At 37.6% G+C, this 24,559-nt stretch overlaps 1 protein-coding gene across 1 annotated transcript in view; it reads left to right on the forward strand.

The window, feature by feature from the left end:
• LOC310879956 (uncharacterized protein) overlaps positions 1-24,559 on the forward strand; it is a 307,953-nt gene that overhangs the window by 256,623 nt on the left and 26,771 nt on the right. The window contains exons 16-17 of the mRNA XM_083795024.1: positions 20,451-20,510; positions 21,509-21,581. The gene's annotated coding sequence lies outside the window, so the exon portion shown is untranslated. The remainder of the gene's footprint in view (positions 1-20,450; positions 20,511-21,508; positions 21,582-24,559) is intronic.

Below are 24,559 nucleotides of genomic sequence, written 5' to 3' on the forward strand. Positions count from 1 at the left end.
AATGGGTTAAAAGTATAGGGTGAGGTCTCAAGTCACCTTAGGTAAGGCTTTATGACTGCCTCAGGTCTCATCGTTAATATTCTTACAGCTATTTACCTCTGTCAGTAATGAAAAAGCTAATAGGTCAGCAAATCTGACTGTGTACTGATCTCTCAGGATAATTTTCATTCAGTCTTCATCTGAAGCTGACTTTTGCGTGTGGCCTAAGTGATCTGAGTGTCTCTGCACGTAGAATACCTGTCAGATATGCAACGAGGTAATCAGAAAATTAAAGTTGTGTGTGAAACAAAAGACATATTTTTTTGTATTAATACAAGTATTGTGTGCACTACAGCATCCCTCATAGAACAACTGTGTAAAGTAAAAGAGATGTGGTACTGTAATGTTAATGGTTACAGGACAGATTTTCAGCATAGTCCATCATCCACAGCTGGAACTGGGTTCTAAAACAGCAGAATTTCTACCTGTGCTCAGATACTGTTTGTCAAAACACATCCAGATTCCCAGAGGACGTCTGCATTTTGGGTGCTACGCTTGTGTAGAAATACAGCCATAAATATCACAGTAAGAGCAGATGGACATCAAGCACTTTAGTAAATTCTGGTTCTGGTGAGCAGAAGAGTTGGATATTTTTTAACTTAATTATATGTACTAAGTACCTGAATATTTGACCAGAGAGCTTTTGAAAATCCTGCTTTAAAATATTTCCAGTTCAGGAGTGATCAGCCAATACAAATTTCAATTTAAATTTTAATTAAGATTTATTTGCTATATACAGTATTAGCTTGCAACACTTTTTTTTTTTTTTTAATGTTATCTTTATAGAATTGACTTATTTGGAAACTTAACATAAGCGTTCAAGCCCACAGAAAATATGGTGATGTGTTTCTTTTTAAAATATGTTTAAAAAAGTAATTCTCTGTAAAATGTTTTAGCAGTACTACCTTAGAAATAGTTTTGGATGTTTTAGATAAGAACCCCTTTGATCCCTGACCCTGAAATCTAGCTATAGAAATGCTTATACGGATACTACTTCATTGCTATTCAGGATTTTAGCCATCCAGTTCCCACATGACCCGATTTCCACTTTGAAAACTTCGGGGTTGAATAGTGACAGGAAAAACAACTCGGTGCTGGTGTTTGAGGTAGCCCTGATCCTGCATATCAGCTGCCACAGAGTGCCTGTTGACTTCAGCAAGCATTTTGGTTGTGGCAAGGACCCGGAACATGAACATTCTATCTGTAAACGAACATTGGGGTAGTTTTGCTCATAATACCTCAAAATTTAGTTTTTAAGAAGTGCTTGTGAAGTCAGTCCTTAGTTTATTGAGATGAGTGGGTTTCTTTTAATGCAGAACTCTTCTGTATGCTTTGAGTAGATTGCATGTCTAACTAAATTCACAAAAGGGCTGTGCTTTATGCTGTTATTACACATAAAGGTGTTAAAATTGATTTAGCCAGCTTTAGGAAAAGTTACTCTGGAGAGGTGGTGTGACCAGGAGTCACCTGCTTCTGCAGAAATGGAATATGAATCCAGTCTTCTCTCTAGCAGTTCCAGATGGATTAAGAAATAATCCCCACATTTTGTGTATCTCAGGTGCTGAATGAGAATTCCAGGAAATCAGCTGAAGATTTCCAGAGGAAAGAAAACTAAGCTAAGCAAGAAACAAATGAACAAATTAAAAATAAACAAGCAGCAAAAAAACACACACAAAAAAACACGTTGGATCAGAGGTAACAGCCAACTGGTGTGAAAACTTCAGAGAGTCTCTTCCAGTAAGCGAATCTGAACACAAACCCTTTGCTGTTCTGACAGCTGGTACATTTTTAAGTGAATCTTGTGGGGTACTGGTATGTGATGCTCACTGCCCAGTGAGGTGGTCTGCTGTGCCTAATGTTGATCAAACACTTTGCAGTAGAGAAAATGAAAAGCAGAATTGAAGAGAATGGGAAAGTATCACAGCAGCAAAAACAGATTTAAATTACCATACAGGCACCAGTATAGTTTTTGTTTGAAAGCATGTACACCTCTGGGTGGGTGCACGAAAGGTGCAGAAAACTCAGTAGAAATTTTCCGGGGGAGAGCATGAGTGTAAAGCTTGTAGGAGACAATGGGAGGTGAGGATATATCCCCCCAAAAGGAGAAATAACCACCAATTAGACAGTAACCCAAGCGTGTCCCTAGTTAAGTGACAGGTAGAAGTAAGTACTGACAGAAATGTGCCTCTCTGGTAATAAGAAGTGCTGAGACATACTAGCTTGAGCCTTAGGAGTTTCAGCTTAGGGCTTGATCCAAAGCGCATTCTCATGGGTGAGAAGTTTATTTAACAATGTTAAAGTTCTGTGAGAAAAACAGACTTCTTCCTTACTTCTCCCTACCAGGAGACACCCATAGTTCCCTTCTAGATTTTTTTCCTGATTTTTTTAATTTTTAAGTCTAAAGCCCCTCATGGCTGACTTGGATGTCTCTCTGCTTTAAGCTGTAGAGTCGATGAGCAAGGTGCATGTGAAGCCACAAGACTGGAAGCATGAGGGTGAAAATGCAAGGAAAGAAGCCTGTTTTTTTCCGTAAATCCCTAATTGTTTTGTGAGAGTCTAAGCTCCCAAAGGTAAAAGGAGCTTCATTTTAACTAAAATACCTCATTTTTCTTTTTAAGTAAAAATGATTATAGCTGAGCATTGAAGAAAAACACCAAACATTTTGAGACTCAATATCATTCAAATCAGCAACACTGGGAGGAGTGTCTGAAAGATGATTTGAGTTTCAAGGACGTAAATGTACTTCATTGCTCTGATTTAGTCACCTTTGGTCATTCAGGATGTAAGTGGGAACTGATCTCATTTAGGAAATCATTGAAAGGAGATGAGGCTGAGGACTTGATTCTATCTTATTTTGACAAACCACGGTTAATAAAGGAAGGCAATTATTATGTTTTCTGGGATGTACCCTCATCTGAGGCATTGTTAATAAACATTAAAGGGCTAGTTCCTCAAAGATGCTCAAGCACCTATCTCCCATTGATTTCAATAAAATGAGGCATCTAAGTGCCTTTAAAAATCTGACCTTAAGTGTCATCAGGAAAAAGTGAAGTGAAAAATAAGCAGGTTCTAAAAGAATAACAAGGGACTGCAGGCATATGATTCTGGTGTGTGCTTGGTTATTCCATTTCATATGTATGTGACTTCTGCACATTAAAAAACAAATAAAGCTACAAACAAATTATCCCCACCTACGCTGCATAAAGCATCGAATTGCTATCCCTTCTCTCTAGTCCATCTCACAGACATCTTTTGCCAAACATGCTGAATGGGTTGAGATAAAAAATAAGAAAACAACAAAGCCAACTATATCCCCTCTGCTCCCTTCAGCCTCTCTGACATAGTCCCCCTCCCGGTGCCAGGCTTGCCCTCCTTTTCCGTTCCCCAATGTACTTGGTGAGCTGGAGGGACTTGTTCACCGGACTCTGCTTGACAAGCAAACAGTTGGTCACAGCCCTAATTACAGATGCTTTTGTTACTCAAACATATTCCCTCAGTTAGAGGAAAATGCCTCGCTCTCAAGATTAGCCTTATCGAGAAGGTACAGTATGTATGTCATAGTCCCAATGTGATAGATAGATAGACAGTAGCATACAGATGTTAACATATTTTTATTTTCTTTTTGAGAAAACTCCTAGACTAGAAAATATCTTGTTGGTTTGTTGCTATCTTTTCAGGTTTGTTGCACTTTAATACAAAACAGAAAGTGAGAGGAAAGGAGCTTGCCTTGCTGTTTGTTTCTTTCATGGTTAAGCCAACTACCCTGCTTACATATTTCTCGATAAATATTGCTCAGCTACTTCTCTCTGGGATAAAGTAAATGAAAACAAACCCTCCACAGATAACAATAATTCCCAAAGAAGAGATTTTCAAATGTAAAAGCTAAACTAAAATTTAAATCTATTTTCCTAGCTTTCCGACCTAGATTCCCTGTCTTACTCTCAGTGCATTTGTCCTTTTAAAGGAACCAATATGTTTGTATAACTGATGTGAAACAAGCTTGACTCCAAAAAGATTTAACTTAATATCTGGCTAAGCATTCAGAGGGTAGTCCATCTGTAGAATGTACATTAAGGACTCTGGCTGGAGCACAGCTAGTCATGTATGATATCAGGCACACAAATGTGACGTGATGCCCATATACTCTTGAGCATAATTCAAAGTGCCAGGAAGCTCTATGGGTAGAGAAGCTATAAACACAGTTGTCACAAATGAGAAGGAGTACAGGGTTACATTCAGACTAAAGAATGAAGAAACATTAGAACCAGCCATCACATCTTAATGAAATTGTTAATTAGGATATTATGGAATGCATAGCTAAAAGATAATATCTGTCCAGTAACCTCGCAGCATGCTTTCAATTAACTATTTATTTATGAGGCAGACTCAAAAGAGGTGAAGAAAGCCCCTTGTAAATATACAAAGATAATCAAAATGACATTGTTGTTTTTTCCCCCCAGTGGATTTTTTTAAATCTTTTTTTTTTTCTTTCTAAACAGACCAGCGCAGAACATGTGATTATACTACTATTATACTACTGTTTATAGGAATAAGTACACATTTAATCTACATAATCATCAGTCTTTCTTTATGTAAAAATGATTAGTAAATAGGGTTTTTAAGCAACTGTTTAGATTAGACATTGGCATCATAGATTGACTTATTTCTAAAACACTTGATTTTATCACTCTGCCTAATGATTTGTCCCATGATTTATTGGCTAATATGACAAATCATGTTAGATTTATTGTTTATTCTATAAATAGTGCAACAAATCATTAAACAGTGATAAAACCCAGCAGTTTCACAAGAAAGTCTACCTATGTTTTCTTCATGTACAATGTGCTTGTATTTTTCAATAATTTGATCATTCTATCTGTTTTCAGTTTTATACTATCAGGTGAATAGGCATCTCTGTTTAAATTAAATAGGTTTGCAAAATAAAGGTGAAATCGTAATCATATACTCCAGCTGTATTTACTTTATACAGAAAAATGAAGCCTAATGTCTGATGGATGGTAAATCTGGGAATTTATTCATGATAATGAATGTAATATTCTTTGTTAGAAATTTTAAGTGTAATGTCAGGTTTTCATATTTTAGCATATCAGTTATGTTTTTCTTGCTGTGGTTTCATGCTGTAGATGACGAAAATGTTGCTTCTAACCTTTTTAGAGGTCTGAGCCCATCTCATTTAGCAGCTTGGCAGAAAGGCTACTGTGTAGGAGATCAGTGAAATGAATATATGAAATTTGGCATTCAGATAATGGGAGTGGTCTTTTTTCTTTTTTTTTTCTTGAGACATAATGGCTTCTCTTGTTGCAGCTATAGCAAAGTCTGCCTCTGTACATTAGGGATGAAAGCACAGAAAATAGAAATAATATTCTTGAAAATTCCCTGAGGTCATCAGTGGGTTAGGATAGACGCGGTTATGATGATATTATATTCTGCAGTAGTAGATTTGCAGTATTGTAAATTGAATTATTTGGACTGTAATAGTCAACCTTTATTGCTAACTGGGCCATTTACCTTCTTTTGATCTCAAGGTAGTGCCACACCCTGTTGTCCTTCACCTGGTGCTGAAAAGCTTATTGTGCATTCATTAGATCCATCGTTTTCACGCACAGTACCCTCAGCAACATATGGTAATATAGGGCATACTCAGGACAGCTGCTCAGCACTTTCAAAATCCAGTATATTCTGGAAACACCAAACTTACTTTGTTTGTCCTGATACAAAGTACTGAGCTGGTGATATATAACTATGCTATACACACACAGCAGATTTGCACGACACATGCCACTTGAGTACTACCAGTGCACAGACCATTAGTTACGCACAAGCAAAGGGCTGTGACGCAGGAGGTGACAGAGAAAAACATCATCTGAGAGAGCAGTGCCACTACCAGTTGTCCTGGTACTTCTGTTGTCCCAAACAAAAACAGTCAAAGAGACTGGGATATTGGCCAAATTCGATTTCCTACCTGGAGAGCTGCACGGTGACTGGGACTGTAGCTGGCTGCCTTTGTTACACTTTTGCTCTTTTTTTGGTACATCACAAGGACTTTGTCTGCTTAAGAGGGGAGAAAAGAGCATGAACAAGACAAAGCAAAGGATCAAAATGTTAGCCTTTTAATGAGTCCAGCTATTCTTTTCTTACCATTACCTTCACTGTGTTGTTTACCCAACTCAATTGTTTTGCTCAATAGGAAACTGTAAGGAGTTTTGTTATTGGTGTATTTTACCTTTGTCGTAGACCCTGTGCAGCCTGGGCTCTCAGACTTGCGTTCCTATGCTGGCTGTTGTTTGGCTGTTCACTCAGTCTTTAAGAGCCTGAATCTCCGCTGATCCAGAAAGCTTCATATCAAGCAGAAGAAGTCCTGCTCCTTGCCATTGCGATTATAGAGATATGTGAAGCAGGTATCCACATGTGGCATGGCCTAACAAAGTATATGTGCCTTGTCTGTTAACTAAATGAGCGTGTCCCTTCAGTGCCCTGCTACTAATTCTTTCCCTCTTATTTTCAGAGGGAAACCAACACAGCACATAAGGCATACTGTGCAGAATAAGACATCCTTTCTGTGTTTTGGATGCTTGTTTTATTCTAGAAAAGCACTGAGCACAGCTCAACAGCTTACCAGTCTTGGGCAACAGTAAAATGCTAAAAATGTGAGGAAATACTGCATGAGTCCTTTCTGTTTTACTCCAGCCTAGCCACGTCTGGCCTCTTGTAACTAACTGATAATTCACTTCATGAAAAGGGGAAGGGAGACTTTGGAGGCTGGAAAAAGCAGAGCATAAGGAAAAACTGACAACATTTGTGGATCAGAATCTGGAAAAAATGAAGTTAATTGAAAGGTAGGCAGTAAATGAGATGGCTATTTAGGACAGTGATTCTGATGTGTCTGATTATGAAATCCAGGAAGATAGTCCTAATGACAGAAGTCAGCAAAGAAAATGTGTTTTTGTGTGCATGTGTTACTGTGTGTGTATGAGTATTGCAAAGTTGTCCTTTGGTGCACCACTCTTCCTTGTACTAACACACTTTGCATTGGTAGAGAAAAGCAAAGCTGTCTTTTAAGTCTCCATTGTAATCCCATGCAGTGTTACCCCTATTTTCCCGCCAGACAAGCCTTTATAGTCCTCAGTGTATTTCCAGAGAAATATTTATGTTTTCCTTAGAGGAATCTCTTGGGGAAATTTCCCAGGAATTGCTCTAGACTGGCAGATAGAACTTGCATGGAAGAGGAGAAAAACAGAATGAAAATGCTGAATTAAAGGAAAGCAGATTTAAAAGAATAAAAAAGACAGAAAGAGGGAAGTGGTTTATTACACTGGACCAAACAGCTAGAAAGACCCTACTTTACAGATCCTAACATGGGCTTATCTCAAACTTGGTTAAAGGTTATTGCACGAAAGTTTTAAAATCTAGGAAAGAGATATTCCTAGAATGAGTGTGTCAATCTGTGACATTTTTAATCTCGCTATGTAAATAAATGTCTTCAGAAAAATAAGATTGTATTGCTTTGAGTCATTTGCCATAAACCTTTTAAATTTGATTTTGATTTATAGCTATATCCCTTGCATTAGAACTTTTTCAAAAAGTTTTAAGGTAAGTAATTACTCACTCCCTCTGGGTGACTCAAAATTTTTGTACTTGCAAGGATCTGTTACTCTTGTATAAAAATATTTGCAAGTTATATTTTATATTATAATTTCATTCTGCCTTTATTTTTCATAGCATTTGTTCATCTTTCGTGTTGTACTTTCTAACTCTGCAGTGTCACTGACTGATGCAATAAGTGCAGTAAATTTTGCTTCTGAATTTTAGGAATGGATTTGTCAATCAATATCATTCACTGGAGTACCTTAGTAACTGTCTCTAATTTCTTAGCTTTTCCTTCCTTTCATTTCTTTCTCTTTTACTTAATAATTTAGAACTGAAAGTCCTCTAACAGCTATCTGTCAATATGAAGTTTGGTGTTCATCAATTGAAGGATGAGTGTCTGTTTGCATCCCACAATGAACACAGCCCTAGTTTGGCAACAGTGATTGTCAGTAGACTGCAATGATTAAGTTTTGCTCTTACCCCATTAATAGGCAGTGAAAATGGCAAAAAAAAATAGAACAAGCTACATCTTCAACAGGTACCAGACAGATCAAATTCATTTTGTAGGAGAGGACTGGATTGTATAAACACATTTACACATGCCAGATACAAATACAGGACATTATTCCCCCTTATTAACAGTAGATTCTGCTAGTGTCAAGAAGAGGCTTACAGAAAGATGTAAAGTATCATCGTCAAATAGTAACTAATGGTTTAGTAAACATCATTCTTATTTCATATACAGCATAACCTGATAGAAAAAAAAACTGTAAACTTTAAAGCTACAGTTCTGTGCTCTGTATTTCGCCTTGTTTGTTGTCCTTTCAACTTCCGTATCAGCTTTTAACATCAATCAGCAAATTCATCCTTTTCCAGATGAATAATGATCTCCCGCTGACTGGCATGTCTGTCTGAAGAACAAGAAATGTGATGAAGCTGACCCTGTGGCACCTCTTTTCTCTAGAGCACATATCATGGATATTCAGGGTAAATACCTAGAGCAGGAAAATTAAAATGGTATCACAATTAACCTAATTTTTCCCTGCGTGTAACCCTACCAGTTCTGTCCTAAGATAGGAGTTTGAGATTTTGGATATCCACCTTCTATGTAATAAGACCCTTCTAGACCCTGGCCACCTCTAGCTGCATGTGCAGCACTTCTGTGTGCTAGGCTTTTAATTCAGAAAGATGCTCCTTTTTTTTTTTTTCTGTACAGCCAAAATTATGGGCTTGCCATCACAGTGAAGATAATAAGAACTGACTGTCCTAAATTGGACTTGTATTCTTAGTGCTTTTTTGGCAATGTCATTCCCATCCCTGAGAAACAGCCCACATTCTGTTCTTGGTTACTCAACATCAGCATCGGGGTAGATGTGTCCCAAGTGCGATGGCCTCCCAAACATCTACAGCAATGCAATGATGAATGCTGCTGTTAGTCAGCTGTCTGGAACCTCTCTCTCCCCAATAGTTCCTGTGCTCTGATCCCACAGTAGGTGGCTGGATGCATCCCTGCTTCTTCCTGCAGATGGAAGATCTTGCTCGCATGCAAACCCTGCTCCCTGTGCAGCTTGGCTGATGGCATTCCTTGAAGATAAAACAAGCCTGTTTTCCTCCATCAAACTGGAAAATACCATTGCAACATGGCAGCCCTGAGGTTCCTTCAGCACCATTATCCAGTAGCTTGTTAGAAGTCCTCATTTGTATTACAGTAGCCTTCTGTTGGCCACTGGTGTATCAGCTGTAGTTATACTTCTCCATCTTCTAAAAGCTTTCCAAAGTCAGCTTCCTCTCTGCCTCAGGCTGTAGTAGAGTTTTTTGTTGTCTATAGATATAAGCCCAAAACTCTGTTCTCTGAAACTTTGTTTAGACCATAAACCAACATTTTAACTCTGTCTGGTCACCAGAGGACCAGCAGTCAGGATGTGACCTGCCTGGTTCAATCACTCCTCCACATGATATCCAGAGTGGTAGTTTCATTCTGTTAACTTGTGGTTTGAGCTCCCCTCCCCTCCCCTCCCCCTCCCCCTCCCCCTCCCCCTCCCCTCCCCCTCCCTTCCCTCCCCCCCCTCCCCCTCCCCCTCCCCCTCCCCCTTCCCCTTCCCCTTCCCCTTCCCCCTCCCCTTCCCCTTTCCTTTTTCCTCCATAAAAGTAGAAACAGCTATTTAATAAATATCCAAGTGGATTCTACCTTTAAGGATGATGTTCATTTAACATGGCTTATGCTATATTATTCTTGCTTAACTTTGAGCTTTTGATTTAGCAGTGGTATTCCACGGGGGATATTGTTGGTTTCCAAATCTTTTGTCGGCGTAATTGAGCATAACATCTTTGCAGGTTTCTGTTTCAAAAGATGCATTATCTTTTCTTGTACATTTGTTCTATCAGAGCTATTCAAAACTTTTAGCTTTACAGATTCTGTGAAAGAATTTGAGGTTTAGGGCTGATAATTTATGTTTCTGCTGAATTTGCGACTCTGCATGTGATGATTAATACACTCCTCTCCATAAATAAGTAAGAAAAGATGATATCTGTAAATTGGTAACAAAACAGAAGAATTTCATTAAATTCAGTATGTTGCAAGAGACTTCCATCTTGCTAATTCTTTATAAATTAAACCTCATCCATGTCTGCCTGGCTGAAGAATGAATGTCACATATAAGGTATCTCCTTCAAATATTTTCTTGAAAGTAATCTATATGATTTACAACATATTGCAATTAACACTGACCTTTTGTCTACTTCAAAAGAATGTGAGAAACAGTTCTTCTGACATCAAAGAGATTTTCTAAATTTCCAAAAATATTCCTGATGAAAGCTGTTCTGACTAGGAAAAATGTCACCTTCATTTGAAAGTTATAGCACGCTTGATGGGCTGTCTGCCTCTTTCCTAACCTTACCTCCTGCACAATACTGGATTTAGAAAGAAATTTGTAAATATAATCTTTTAGAAAATGTAGATCCTCAGAAATCAAAATTAAGAATCTTGCATTTATATTTTAAAATCACCTGACTGTTTATTCAAATCTGGAGGCTGCTATTCACTCCGATGTTTCTTTTCAGCCACTTCAGTGCCAACCTACAGCTGAACTTGAGTTTTCAACAAATTTCGTCCCCTTTTCCATTTATTTTTTTAAAAAAAAGTTCATTTTCCACAAATCTCTATATTCAAAGTTATTTTAAAATTATTCATGTCAATATATCGTAGATCTATGAACAGTCTGCCAAATATTTGCTATAAATATATTTTCCAGTATTTATTATTCATTCTGAATGATTATCCGGTGGAATTACATTGTATTGCCCCTGATTGCTCCCTATATGACTCTATGAAGCTTACAAGTTACCACATTAAATCTCTCTTTTTTTTTTTTTTTTCCTAATAGTGCTTTTACCAACAGTTACCTATGAAAATGTTTGTGGAAAGCAGAGGACTGTGAGTAGGATCAAATTGTTTAACATAGTAGAACATGGAGTCCTGCTTCTCTTTATTTGTTCACTCCTTTCACTTCACTACTTTGGTCCCTTTCTAAGGGTTGGGGAGGCTCCTTCTGCTGCGATGAGCCAAGCTGAAATGGTGTCCCTCTGGGCACTTGCTGGAGCAGGCTCTCCTTGTGGCAGCCCTGACTTTGGTGGCAGAGTATTAACTATTAGGGAGGGGAGGAGGGATCAGAACACGAGGTAGGCCAGCTGCCAGCGACACTAAAATTACTCTGTAACTACTCCAATATGTGTACCAGAATTTAGGGACTCCGATATATTCAGACGGAACAGTTTTACACAAAGGGTAGTTGAAATACAGTCTGGAACAAACTGCCGAAGTCAGCAGTAGAAGCAAATAGTGTAAATCAGTTCAAGGAGGAGTTTTTGAAGAAGGCAGGGGGAAGAGCACAGAACTACTAGCTAGAAGTTTAAGTTTCATGTGATGGAACGCAGATTGATTTGTATTTCCTGAGGTTATGAGGGCAGGTCTTCATGGACCGTATCATCCTCTTTGGGCTGCTTAATGTTTGTATGTGCTTTTGTGCTGTGTTTCATTCTCTTTCAGTTCAGAAGGATGCATTTTTTTTTTCTTCTTGCTCCTACAGTCTCGTTGAATAACATGTTGCTGAGTATAATGCATACTGCAGAAACTCTGTTTCCCAGCATCTGGGTGAACTTCCCTGAATTCAGTGTAGTTGTTTAGTTACAGTGATATCAGGCAGCATCCTTTTCAGCTTATAGGCATATAAATTTGTATGCATTGTGTTGCATTATTTCTTAGGAAATACCTGCAGATGATGATATAATATTTATGTCTATGCTGTTCTGTTAAAGAAATCTTAACTGTGCAATCAAGTCTGGAAGTGCTTTAGGTGTTTCAGGGTCCCACTAATCCCAGCATGGTCATGCTGCTGTGATGAAAGCTGTACATCACAGGAGGGGGCAGAGCAGAAACCTGAGGTGGGGAACACAAATCCACATGATGATATTTCCATGTTTTTTTTTTTCTTGTGGCCAAGGACACGTGATAGTGACAGAGTCCTTAGCTAGCTCCCCTGACTTTACAGGACTCCTTCTTTTAAAAGACTTGGGAGAGCAGTGATGAGCCTGATTCTGCAAGGTGCTATGCTCCATAAACTTCATGGCATGTCAGCATAAGCCGAATTTTTTCCATGTCTTGCTGGATGGATCAGGCCTTGCTTTGCATTATTATTATTTTTTTCCTGAAAACTAGATAAACATCTAGTTTAGATAAACATCATAAACCATCATGACTACTTTTATATAAGGAAAGTGGTTTGTATTTTATTACAATTTTTAGTTTCTGAGTCATAGATTGTGCTAAATAACGAGTATATGTGATATTTTCAATAGAAATTTTAAAAAAGCACGTTCCCCTTTCTTTTTTGTCTTTTCCTGCAGCTTTGATAGGCAAAACAGAGATTTTTTTTTTTGCTTTTGTTTCTTATTCAGATTTCCTGTGCCTTGGGTTTCTTGCTTAAAGTAACTTTTATTTTCATTGAGATTTCTGTATTTCCAATACTTTCTGCCTCAGCATAACATAAAAATACTCTCAACCATTCAGTACTGTACTTATTGGTGTGGTAAAACAGCATAAAATACCTCTTTATGCTTCCCTCTTCCTACACTTACAGCCCCACTGGGAATTAGAAGTGCAGTTCCATAGCAAAGAAACACAATAAGAAAATTAACTGAATTTTGTAAATGACCAGGAAAGCTTGGTTCTTGCTTCACAGAAATTCATAATCTGTGCCAGCACAATCTCTGTTCCCTGCTTCGCAGCTGTAGATGTGCAGGTATTGTGTTTAAAGCCCAACAGAGCAGTAGCAACAAGACAGAGCTGGCCTTACAGAAACATAGCAGCCAGATGATTGGATCCTATTTCCCACAGGTTTCTAAGTCTGCAACTGAAAATGTCTTGTAACTCTATTAGGAAAGACCTACAGTGATCAATAGAACCAACAAGGCCACACAAGTATGTCTCAGAGCACAATGAAAATTGCACATCCCATGGTGCTCAAGGGACTTAATATTTTTCAGTGATTTTCTCACCCCATCCCTTGCCCTTGTTTACAGAGTAGTTGTCTGGTGCAGCTTTGCTGTGAAATGTGGTAACTGGACCTTGTTCATAATTATAGTTATCAAAAAAAAAAAAGTTCTGTACATTCCCTAAAGTTTCTAGTAATACAGATTTTTTTTTTTTTAATAATAATAATAATTAAAGCTTTTAAAATATTGTTTAATACTTGAAGCAGCATCCTGCAATTTCAAAGACAGGATGTCTGCACCAGTTAGAAAAGAAGGCAGCAGTCCCTTACCCGTCTCTCTTGTTTGAGATGAGGGGGCCAAGGTCAAGTGTAGGGGTATGGTTTTGCTGGAGCTGACTGGTGTTGGATCCAGAGATTCAGTGTAGTGGGATGAGGCCACAAGCTGATGGATTGATCTGGATGTTCTGAGATGAGTGGATCTGAACCGACATTGCTATTGAGATTGGGGTTTATCTATAAATACTCGACTGGGAACAGCATTTTTGTGTTTCAGTTATTGACAGTTAATATGTTCTTTCTGATAGTAGAGAGAGTACTGGATCCTGGTTGTGGGTAGAAGGAGAAGGGGAAATGATCTGCGCTATTTATAAATGCTTTTTATTTTATTTTGTTTTGTTTTATTTATATAGATTATTTTAGCTTGTATATAGCTATTCTATTTATAGAGCTTGTTTCCCAGTTTTGCTGGGGCTGGACCCTAATAACAGAATAAGATAGAGATTTTAGTCCAAAGTAGTGAAGTCCTATGGTGAGGTCTTAACAAGGAGGTGAAAAATCCTCTGAGGTGTTCTGGGAGGCTGAAGACACTCTTTTCCTAAATGGGAATGATTACAGAGGAACGGTAAACTGCAGCACATTACTTTCTGCTGTATTCCCAAGTAAATCCATGAAGTTGTATCCCATTTAAAACATGTTTTTCAAATACTCTTTTCTTCTTTGCATGGCTGGGGCAATTAATAATGCAGGTGCAAAGTTTCTATTCATTTCAGGAAAACTTTAAAAATGTGAATGGTTATCTGGAACTTCAGTTAGTTATGGATCAGTAAAATACCCGTGATAGTCTTTCAAAACTGCTTTTCTTTTTGTTGTTGCTGTTGTTTGTTTTGGTTTGGTTTGGTTTTGGTGCTTCTAGACCATCTATGGATAGCCAGCAAAAAAAGACTTGATCCTGTAAATTTAAGCTGTGAAGAAGTCCCAAAGAAATTAGCTTTGCTTTGATGGTCTTTTTCTCAAAAAACTTTCAAAACTGAGTCTGATTTTAGTGACAACTAAGTAACAGATTGTTCTGTTTCAGAATTGTTTTCAGTTTGCTGGTATGCGCCCCCTACAATATATTGTTATAAATATATATTTTTTTTTAATGCAAGAAAAACAAAATGCTTGCTTTGAGGTGTACAGGGAGTCTTTTATAGACAGTATATTTAGCTCAGAGCACATGAAAAAATGACTACTTGACTACGTTAGCTTTGGGTACCCTCAGGCTCTTTGAGATTAGTTTTAGATTCATATGCTATGGTCACTCATTGACCAAGCTGTTTCAACACTTATACATATCCAGCATAAGATCATTTCCCTCAGGCATGGTTTTCTTTCAATCATATTTAGCAAAACCATTAAACACACTTGGGGCTTGCACTGAGGAGAGAAACAACTTTACATGTGCACAATTCAAAACGATTTTCTTCTTCAGGAAAAAGAAAGGACTTTGTTAAGTGTTGAAATCTCAGTTTCTCAGGTCTTAAGCTTGGTATGCCCTTAAAGAGTTCTGTAGAATTGCTCATAAGAAGTCATTTATGCCAATATTTTAAAAGTTGATGCAAAGACACTTTATTCAGAACTAAACAGAAAAATGAAATATTTCTAATTTTCATGTGTGAGAGAGATTGACAGTTGATACAGTAGTGGGAAATTCATTGATTACTTTCATCTTTTTAATAGCCTATGCCTTAGTAACCAAATTTTATTTCTCAACAAAACCTCAAACCTTAAGTTTTTCAACTTTGATGTTATTTTAGAGTTCCTAAATTGCTGCCCCATATTGTGGAGCAAATGAACATCCACAGTAGTAGATGAAGAGTACTATGTAGAGAAAGGTTGCAAAGTGGAGTGGTTGTGGATGTCTCTAACTATGGCATTTAGCTGTGCCAGGTTTCTGAGCCCACACTTAGGTTCCTTCATATGCAAAGTCTTATTGGCTCCAGTTCAGAGAAATTCAACACAGGAAGAGTAAGTGTTCACACACAAAGACTATTTGTAGGACTTGTTACTGGACCGTAAATTTGGAATTGGGAAGTGTTCCCAGATGGCCTATAAAGTGAGTATTTTTGTTTTTTCACTGAGAAAGTGAAGACATTAAATTCAACAAGTTTTCGTTATTAAACATATCATGGTCCTTGTATACTTTTGAGTAGAATAGAAATGCATTTGAGAAGGAGGTGTTGTTTTTGTGGGTGTATTAACCCCATACACAGGGTTGCTGGGGGGGGGGGGGGGGGACACTTACCTATTTTAGGTGGGTGTCTCAGTAAGAATTTTGTCCCAAATTATCTGAGAAGTAAGTGATGCTCTCCCTTCTGATTTATCTTCATTCAAATACCATGTCTGACAGGTTTCACTTTAGAGTTTAGGTTCAACACTTCACTTTGATTACTCAAACCAGAAATCCCCAGTGACACTCCCTCTGCTTACTCTGGCTGGCTTTTACTTGAACTCTCTTGGATCTCTTTACGCATGAAGGCATGCGTATGCATTCACCACCACCACCCCTTTCAGGAGATCACCTCATCTGCTTAAATCCTTTGATTCAATTTTAATTTCTCTTCTGATATCATACTAGTGGAATTCCTTAAATTTATATTAAAAATGCTATGGTATCTTATATCTATAAGCTCCTTTACAGTTAGATTTGGAATTTTTACAGATGTCTTTCTTCAGATAGTATCAGTGACGTTTATGTAGAATTGTTTTTCTGTAACCATACGTCTTCCTTTACTACCGGTATTTACAGTCTTTTGCATTGAGCTGTAAACGTGAGGTTAAGAAAGACTTTCTTCTTTGGGGTGGGACCAAAATAGATGGATATCTAAGCAGTGATATATTTATTTCTTTTTTGTTCTTTTTTTCATGACTGTCTTGATGATCATCATAACTGCTAAAACTCAGAATGGGTGGTAAATTGCAGACCTAATTTTTGCTCTATATTTAAAATACTGTTAACCTGTGATACTCCACAAAGCTGACTGGAGTTTAAACTTGCTCTTTTTGGTCTTCCTGACAACTTTGAATGGAGGAGTACTGCTCGAGGAGATCTTGAAACATCTGTAAGCCTATACAATTCCAGGAATAATGCTAGTTTCTAAATCTACTGTTTCTGATAATATTTCCTCTCTTATCAAATAACCATTACTTAATTACCATTAAAAAAAAAAAAGTGACTGTTCTTTTTTAACTTCTGATCCTGCTTAATGTAATGCCATTCTGCTGTAGAGACTGAAGTACATTTTCGGAAGGGCTCATTAATTTTTGGATGTTTCACTTTCTCACAGTGTCAGAGTTACCAAGTTGCTCCTTTGTCTAGGCTTGTTGAGTAATTGCCTAATATCACAGTCTATCTATTAATATAACTAAATACAGTGCATTTTTAAGGCCTCTGATTTTAGTCTTCTATTATTCCTCTTTTCAATTGTGCATCTTGTCATCTTCAGCTATTAGAAATTCTAAATTTCAGCATTGAAACTGCTAAACTATCTCTTCTAGTAGTATTTCATTAATGTTTTGTGATTTAATATTTCATTGTATCTAAAAGTCATGAGACATTACAGTATGAAAAGTGCTGTATAAGTTTTATTGTGTTGTTTACTGCCTGTTAGGTAGCAGCAGCTTACTTCCTGTTGATTTTCCAGCAGTGAAAATTAGAGATATTTTTCTTACAGGTAAAATAATTAGTGGTTTAGGTGAAAATGAATACGATTTATGTGTGTTCAGTCATGCAGAGTATCAGGCTGTTTTTTTAACCATATTGTCAGTTTTTGGTGGTTACAAAAACAGATTATTCAGAATTTCATCCTTTTCACGATGAAGTAGCACATTTAGATTTATTATCTGGAATCTCCATAGCACACATGGCAGGCTAGAGTAAGCATATCATCTTAGAAAGCCCTGACATCTGAAAATACTAAATATTTTAGAGACTTTAGGAAATGAACTCAAACTGAAGGTAAGAGCTTAAATCAGCAGTACTGTATATGTGTCTTTGATAGTGTCAGTGATGTGTTCCCTATATGTGCACCTGGAATAAGTAACTTAAAGCATTTTTACATCTGAATTTCTTCTAAGGTGACAATGTTTAGTTCTGCTTAGTAATGTGATCTCCTTCCCACGTTACTGATTTTGCATCTCCTAAAGGCAAAATCCAAATGTTCATTTTTTCTTTTCTCTTTCTCTCTTTTTTTTGTTTGTTTGTTTGTTTTTAAATGCGGGATTTAAACTGCTGACAGAAGCTTCCTGAGGACTCTTGTGCTTCCAGTTTGTAACCTGGTGAGGTTTTTACTCTGGCCAACTCTAAAAAGCTTTTTTTTTGTGAAGACCACTACTGTTTTAATGTTTTTTAACATAGGTTCCTAGTCTCTTCCAGCACCAAATGCAGTCAAGAGAGAAAGGAGCTCCTGCAGAGGGTAACTTGGAGCACCTAAATACACATGGTTCCTGGTTCTGAACCATGTAAAACTGGATCTTTCTTCCAGTTATTCTAGTCTGGAAACAAACCGACTAAGTGAGATGCCCAAACTTGGGCTCTACAAATGCTTTGTGTGTATTTCATGACAGTTTTGTTCAAAACTCTTGTCTAGTAAACTTACCTAGGAAAAAAAAAATATTGAGCTAAATTTTAAATAAACACTTAGCTTGAAAATATTATATGGAAATCTGAGTCAAATAGGATTCAGGCAGAATTTTTGCTCAATATGTTTACATGAAAAGCAATCTGAATTCAGTCACATTTACTTCCCATCAGATTGGGCTTCTAGAAGTCAATACAAGGAACAATCTCATGTTATGGGATAGATTTTAATGTTCCCTACAATTAAAATAGTTCTGTGTTACATTTAAGCAAAAATTGAGCTTTGGCAGTGTGGTGAAACATTAGAGAATACGCCTCAAATTAGTTACAGAAATTGAATGCCAGGGCAAATTAGAAAGAGGCAGGAGGGGGTGAAATATTTTATTTTAAAAATACTCTCTAAAGACAAACATGCAGTAAATTAGCAAGTGTGCTTTCACAGTTATTCATGGAAACATGTTTGAAAAAAAAGCATGGGGTTGGTTTGTTTATAATTTGGCAGAATTTTCCAGTGTTTTGTCAGTTTTCCATGGGCCTCTGTGAATAGGGCTTGTTGGGAGGATCACCAGAAATCTATGAGGGAGACTTCAGAAAGGATGAACCAGACATGGGGGAGTGCAGATGAAATGATAGTATAAGGCAACAAACTTTAAAGCTGGGCATTTCTTTTGAAAACCTTTCCACCTCAAAGGCATAATTTTGAGCAGCAGATATATGAAGTGGATCCAAGTAAAAGGATCCATGGATCTACCTGCATCTAGGTCTGGATAATTCAAAAGCTGCAGTTAAAAGTGCAACCCCAACTTCCCATGCATTTACAGCAGGTGGTATTAATTTATGTCATTTAGATTAATAGTTGTTGTTTAACAATAGCTGTTGATAAAATAGCGTTGTTATAACAATATGCAAAAAAATGCATCAAATCGGAAGATGGGAGGGGACTTGACACCCAAATGCTCCACCCTGTTACATTTATTTTTATATATATATATTATTCCTCTGTCCACCCAGAAATGATAACTTTAGTATGTTTATTGGGAATATTGGAAATGGTGAAAAACAGTGACTTGCAAATTAAGTGAGACAAGGAACAACAGATTGGAGCTGTATATTTTTTTTAATGTTGCTTTCAACTGCAGTGTAAGTGTTAGAAAGGAGGGGGAAGCTTTATTGGGAAATATATTGGGTTTTATTTCAATAAATGCTTCTGGCTCAAAGGCAACCATAGTTTAACCTGGTAATCTGTGAGAAGTAGAAGGGCATGTGCTGGCAGAAGAGAACTGTGAAAAGATCTGTCCTTAGGACCTGTCTATCTTTCTGTTCATAATAAAAGCAAGAGAAAAAAGAAGCAGTGTTATCAGTACACTTCTGCAAGTGAATTAGCTAGCACAGATTTGATAAAGCTTATAAACCCTCTAGAGCAATCGTGACAGTTTGCTGGCTTGGGCTTTGTCTGCTGCCAGTTACTGCTTGCTAGTGGCACTCTTTATTTATGCTTCAGTACCACGTTATCCTCTGGGCTTCAAACAGAAGGGACCTGTCTGTAAGTGTTTTGGTTGAGGTGTTAAAAAATAAGAGTGCAGCAAAACACATGCAACAGTGCCCAAGATCCATTTCAGCTACTTTCCCTTCTCCTGGTGTTGCTTCCCCGTGACTGTTGGGTACACACAGCTCATGGTGTGTCTGCCTTCCACTAGAGAGTGTCACAGAGTTATTTGAACAAATGAAAAATCCAAATGGATGCATTATCTGCTTTACTGTAGGTAAAATGCAAAGTGGCGTGACCTCAAGAACAGTAGATAGGTGCGTTTTTGTACATGTTTTCCGTTTTCTATCACCACCCATTTGTTCTTCACTGCACAGCTAAAAACATAATGCAGGAGGTACCCGTGTTTTTATATGCACTAGTTTTTATCCATTTGACAGTGTGTACACATTAATGTTATGATAAACTTGTCATCTGATACTTTTTGCTCTCTTTTTTCTAAAATTAAATATACACTTCAAAATGTTAGGATAATTTTGGGGTTGATTATCACATGCATGTTCCTAGCACAAGCACAAGGCATTGGCAAATAGGATGATCCAAAACCTAAACTACTATGTAAAATTCTGCACATGGAAATCCTGGAACGGAAAGGTCTCAGTTGCAGTCCATTAGCAAATTCTCCTATCTGAACTGAAGACATATACACATAAGTAGGGAAATTGAAAAATGTTGTTAAGTAGTCAGAAAGCCTCTGAAGGGATCTATGGACAAGGAGCTACAGCAATACTATTAGATGGATATTATTATAAAAAGAAAAAGAGTGAGGACAATAGTAACACCCAAATTGCAAACGGTATTTTGTTTATTATTATTATTCCCTGAAATTTTACAAGGAAATGCAAACACTGAAACTATTATTATTTTTCAGGTGTGCAATGTCGCTGAATAACTCTCACTCCTTTTGCCATCTGAAGGATTGCCCATGAAGGTACTTTACATTTTTAATTTATTATTTTAAATAAATACTGCACTTACCACTGTGGTGCTTAAAACAGGGTTTAATTCTCAGGTTTAATTTTAGTGAACTCTCCTCACCCTGAATTCCAGCAAACTCTGCAAGTCTGCTGTTTTCTGTTACAGGGGAGTGATCCTTTTTTTTTTTTTTTTTCCCTTTTTTTTTTTTTCCAGGCTTGTGGTCCATGGCTAACATCGTTGATGTGCATTGCTGTTCTTCTAATTTAATGAGCAAGATACCTCAGTGGTGTCCACTGAGGTTGAGAAAGAACATGTCATTTAGTCCCATCCTGTCCCCACATCCAGGGACACACAGAAATCCCAGCAGGCACACTTTTTTATTCACAGTTTGTTTCTAGATCATAGGATAAGTTTTAAAATCTCTGGAAAACTCAAAGATAGAAGAAGCAGGGCCAGTTGGGCTCAGAGGACTCTCCTCGCCTTTTCCTTGAAAAAGCAAGGGGATAAAGGGATGAAGAAAGGGGCCTAAGACCCTTCATCAATGATACCAGCAGTTGTTAACAGACCACAGCCAAAGGGGTCTCAAAGACCCAAGTGCAGAGCAATAAAAAGGCATTTCTCTTGAAGTTCAGACAAATCAGGTAGTACAGTGAGAGCAATTATGTCAGATCCTCCTATAGTGAGGTGAGCAGTAAGCTAGGCTTGTAATGTCATTAAGAAACTGTAAGGTCCTGAGAGTTAAAGATCCTGTGATACATCTTTATAAGGTTACATGTACTTCTCTGTGACAGTCTCAGAGTTGGTTCTTAAAAACTTTCAATATGTTTTAGCTATTTAAATAATCTCTGCAGTTAGCTCACCTCTGGTGAGTACCTGTTAGTGAAGATGAAGAAAATCCCAATGTATTCTTTTTTTTTCTTAAAAAGAAATGGGGAAAGTATACAGATGAGCTTTTCAAAAATAAATGTTACTCTTCTAGTTTATGAAACTCTTTTTGCTACTGTTTTCCAGAATATATCTGGGCATTTGCACTACCACGGTTATAGGAAGACAGAAGGTTTCTGTGGGGCTGTCGGTGGCTCAGGTATCAGTAACTTGACCTCTTTATCTCAGTTTACCCTTTATGGGTAAACTTGAATTGAAATGCATCTTCTATGAACTACAAAAGAATGTTTAATTAGTGTTTGAGAGCTATGAGACACCTTAATAAGGAGTTGGTCTTTGTGAAAGCAAAGATATATTTATTTAAAACTACATAGCTGTTCTGCAGGGTGTCTTCTCGTAAATAGTACTCTAAAGGAAAAAAAAAAAAGAAAAATACGAGTAGAAATATTTTTAGGAGCTTTTGGATAAGAATTGCTACCTCATTACTGAAGAGAAGTAAATTTGAATGATGGCTTGTACAGCCATATTATGTGTGCTTTTATTGCATGAGGGATTTCTAACAGTCAACAGAAGTTCCATTCTGATGACCTGGAGAGAGTGTGATCTAACTCTTTCAAGTTAATCATGAACCGCAGAGCAAGCACTGAGTAAACTGATAGCATAAATTGAAAGGTCACAGCCTGTATTGAGAGAGAGGCTGTAGTATTTCCCTCTTGAATGAGACATAACAATTCATTTTGATCTGTGGCATAGAGGTATAGGCGACTGAGGGTGAGAGCGTGCTCAATTAGAGCTGAGCAAAAAGGACAAGGTGCCTCAACACACACCTCTTGTGTTCTCACCACTCCTCTGTCACACAGCAGGCTGAGTGCAGCCTCAACCTGTATCAAAGCTCCGCATCCTCTCCTTTCTTTGGCTGTGATGCCTGCTTGAAGAGGGCTGTGATGCAGCAGCCATGGTGCCGTATGGGATCCTTGGTGGTTTGACTTACCTGTGCACCGTGATGGGCGTGGGGAAACCAAGCCTTTGTGAGGAAAAGACTGCAGCAATATCTTTATTCTCACTGAGATTTCTCACCGGATCAAAGGACTCCCAAGGCCTTGCACTCAGTATAGCATGGGCACATGTGTGTATTTTTCTGTCATGTGCATAACTTATGGGGCAGCAGAAAATGGAGCTTAGACGTATTAAAATCCAAGATGTATTATAATTTAGTCACACTAGCAGAATTTCTAAGATAAAGAGAATATGTCTGTATCAGGATGAGATGATCATCTAGAAATAATAGTATTCACTTTTCAGTGTGAGAAAACTGCAAAGGTTTAAACTAGGATGTGTGTTTATCTGTTCCTTTTTCATTTTTTTTTGGTCTGAAATAGCTCTTTGTGCCAGGTATTGTATATCCTCCAGTCATTATAGCTGCTAGTTTGAACAGGAATAGATATGTAGATGCATATTCATGCTGTACACTTTAGGGCAGGTGAACACTAAATTTACCTCCAACTGCTTTAAATGTCAAATAAGATTAACTGTCCACTAACCTGTCTAACAATTCACTGAAAGTTCTGCTCCCTGGCAGTGATTTTGCATAATAGAGAGGATAACCCCTTTGCTGTACTTGTTCAGCATATGGCCAGCAAACACTTGTGTTGGATGATGGAGCCACTTCCATACAATGTGCTGTTGCACATAACCTTTTCCTTGATGAACAGCAAACATTGCCCAAAGAATCCCTCAGAAGAATCACTATATGGTTTACAGAAGTTAATGACCAGGCACTAATGTACCTACTCCTATATTAGATGGAGAAAATGGTGATACGTATCTTTAAAGACCCTATTTTTTGCTAGATTTTTGCAGATGTAAAGGTAAGATCAAACTATGATAACTGAAAATTTTGTTCAAAATTTAAATAATAATAAAATTTAAAAAGGCAGAAAGAAGGGAAACAGAAATTCTTGCATGTAACAACTTCAGTGCAGCACAGTTTTCCCTGGTGCTTCGGGAGCTTAGTTGTAATTCCTGATCTGCAGCAATATCCAACAGGAGGAAATGAACGTGGCACAGGGGTTAACCTGACTATAGAAGAATACACTGGATTTTGGAGAAGAAAAGGGACTCCTTGTTTGAATAAATCTTAACACCTTGACAGGGAAGTCAAATCAATTAGATTTTCCTCAGACAAAACAAAGCATATGTTTATTCAGAGTTGTCTGAATCCCAGGAGAAATTAGAATTGGAACCCATATTAAAAAAGCCATCTGGGAGTATCTTGCACAAGACACCTTTCTGTGAAGAAAATGTATTGTTGCCATTGTCCTAAGAAAGATCCCTCATCAGACTTGACCTTGGGATCTAATTAATATCCTGGAAAAAAAGTTATTATTATTACCTATTAAAATATAAGCAGGTGCTATATTTTCTTAGCACAGTCTTTTGGTTTAAACCTCGACAGTAGATATATTTTGAAGTATCATAAAAGCTTGAATTCAGAAAGAAAATATTATCAAAATATTGAATATTGGCTACTTTAAAAATTACAGTAAGGTGAATCACACTAAAAAGTGTAGCCACACAAAAAGGCATGGACATGGAAGTTGGTGCTGCTCCGGGTAAGCAAAGGAAATGAGCCCTAGACTGGACTGATTTTGCCAGAGGTCTTTGGGCTCAGTGTGGTGAAGGCAAGGAAGAGAGGCAGCCTGTGAGTGCTTTCATCTGCTGATGCACCGGGAGGACTTTTGGAAGCCTGTCATCTGCTGTCCAGCAAGGATGGTACTGTTCAGCCAAACACCACAGCTCAAGCACAGAGAGATTTCCCACTCTGCATCCAAACAAAATGAAGTCAGCTTTGACTCTGCAAAATGTCGATGAATTCTTCAGAGTAAATCAGCCCCGTCAGTCTGATGTGGAACTGTCACCTACTTGTGACATAATATAATATGAAATGATATTGAACAACATGCGTTTGGCACTAAATTGTTAGCGGGTTTTAGCTTTGACAGCAGCAAGTTTATTGCTTTAATCCCAAGGTCTTTTAACCCTCTTTGACATAAATTGAGGTTGGCTTTTGTGAGAAAACTCCACTTCACTCTCTCTTCCTTTACCTAAAACTGCTTTTAACAATTTATGCTCGTACATCAGACGCTCATTTTGAGTGACAAAAAGAAAAAAGATCTG

Source organism: Anser anser (genome assembly GCF_964211835.1).
Source record: "Anser anser genome assembly, chromosome: 11".
NCBI lineage: Eukaryota > Metazoa > Chordata > Aves > Anseriformes > Anatidae > Anser > Anser anser.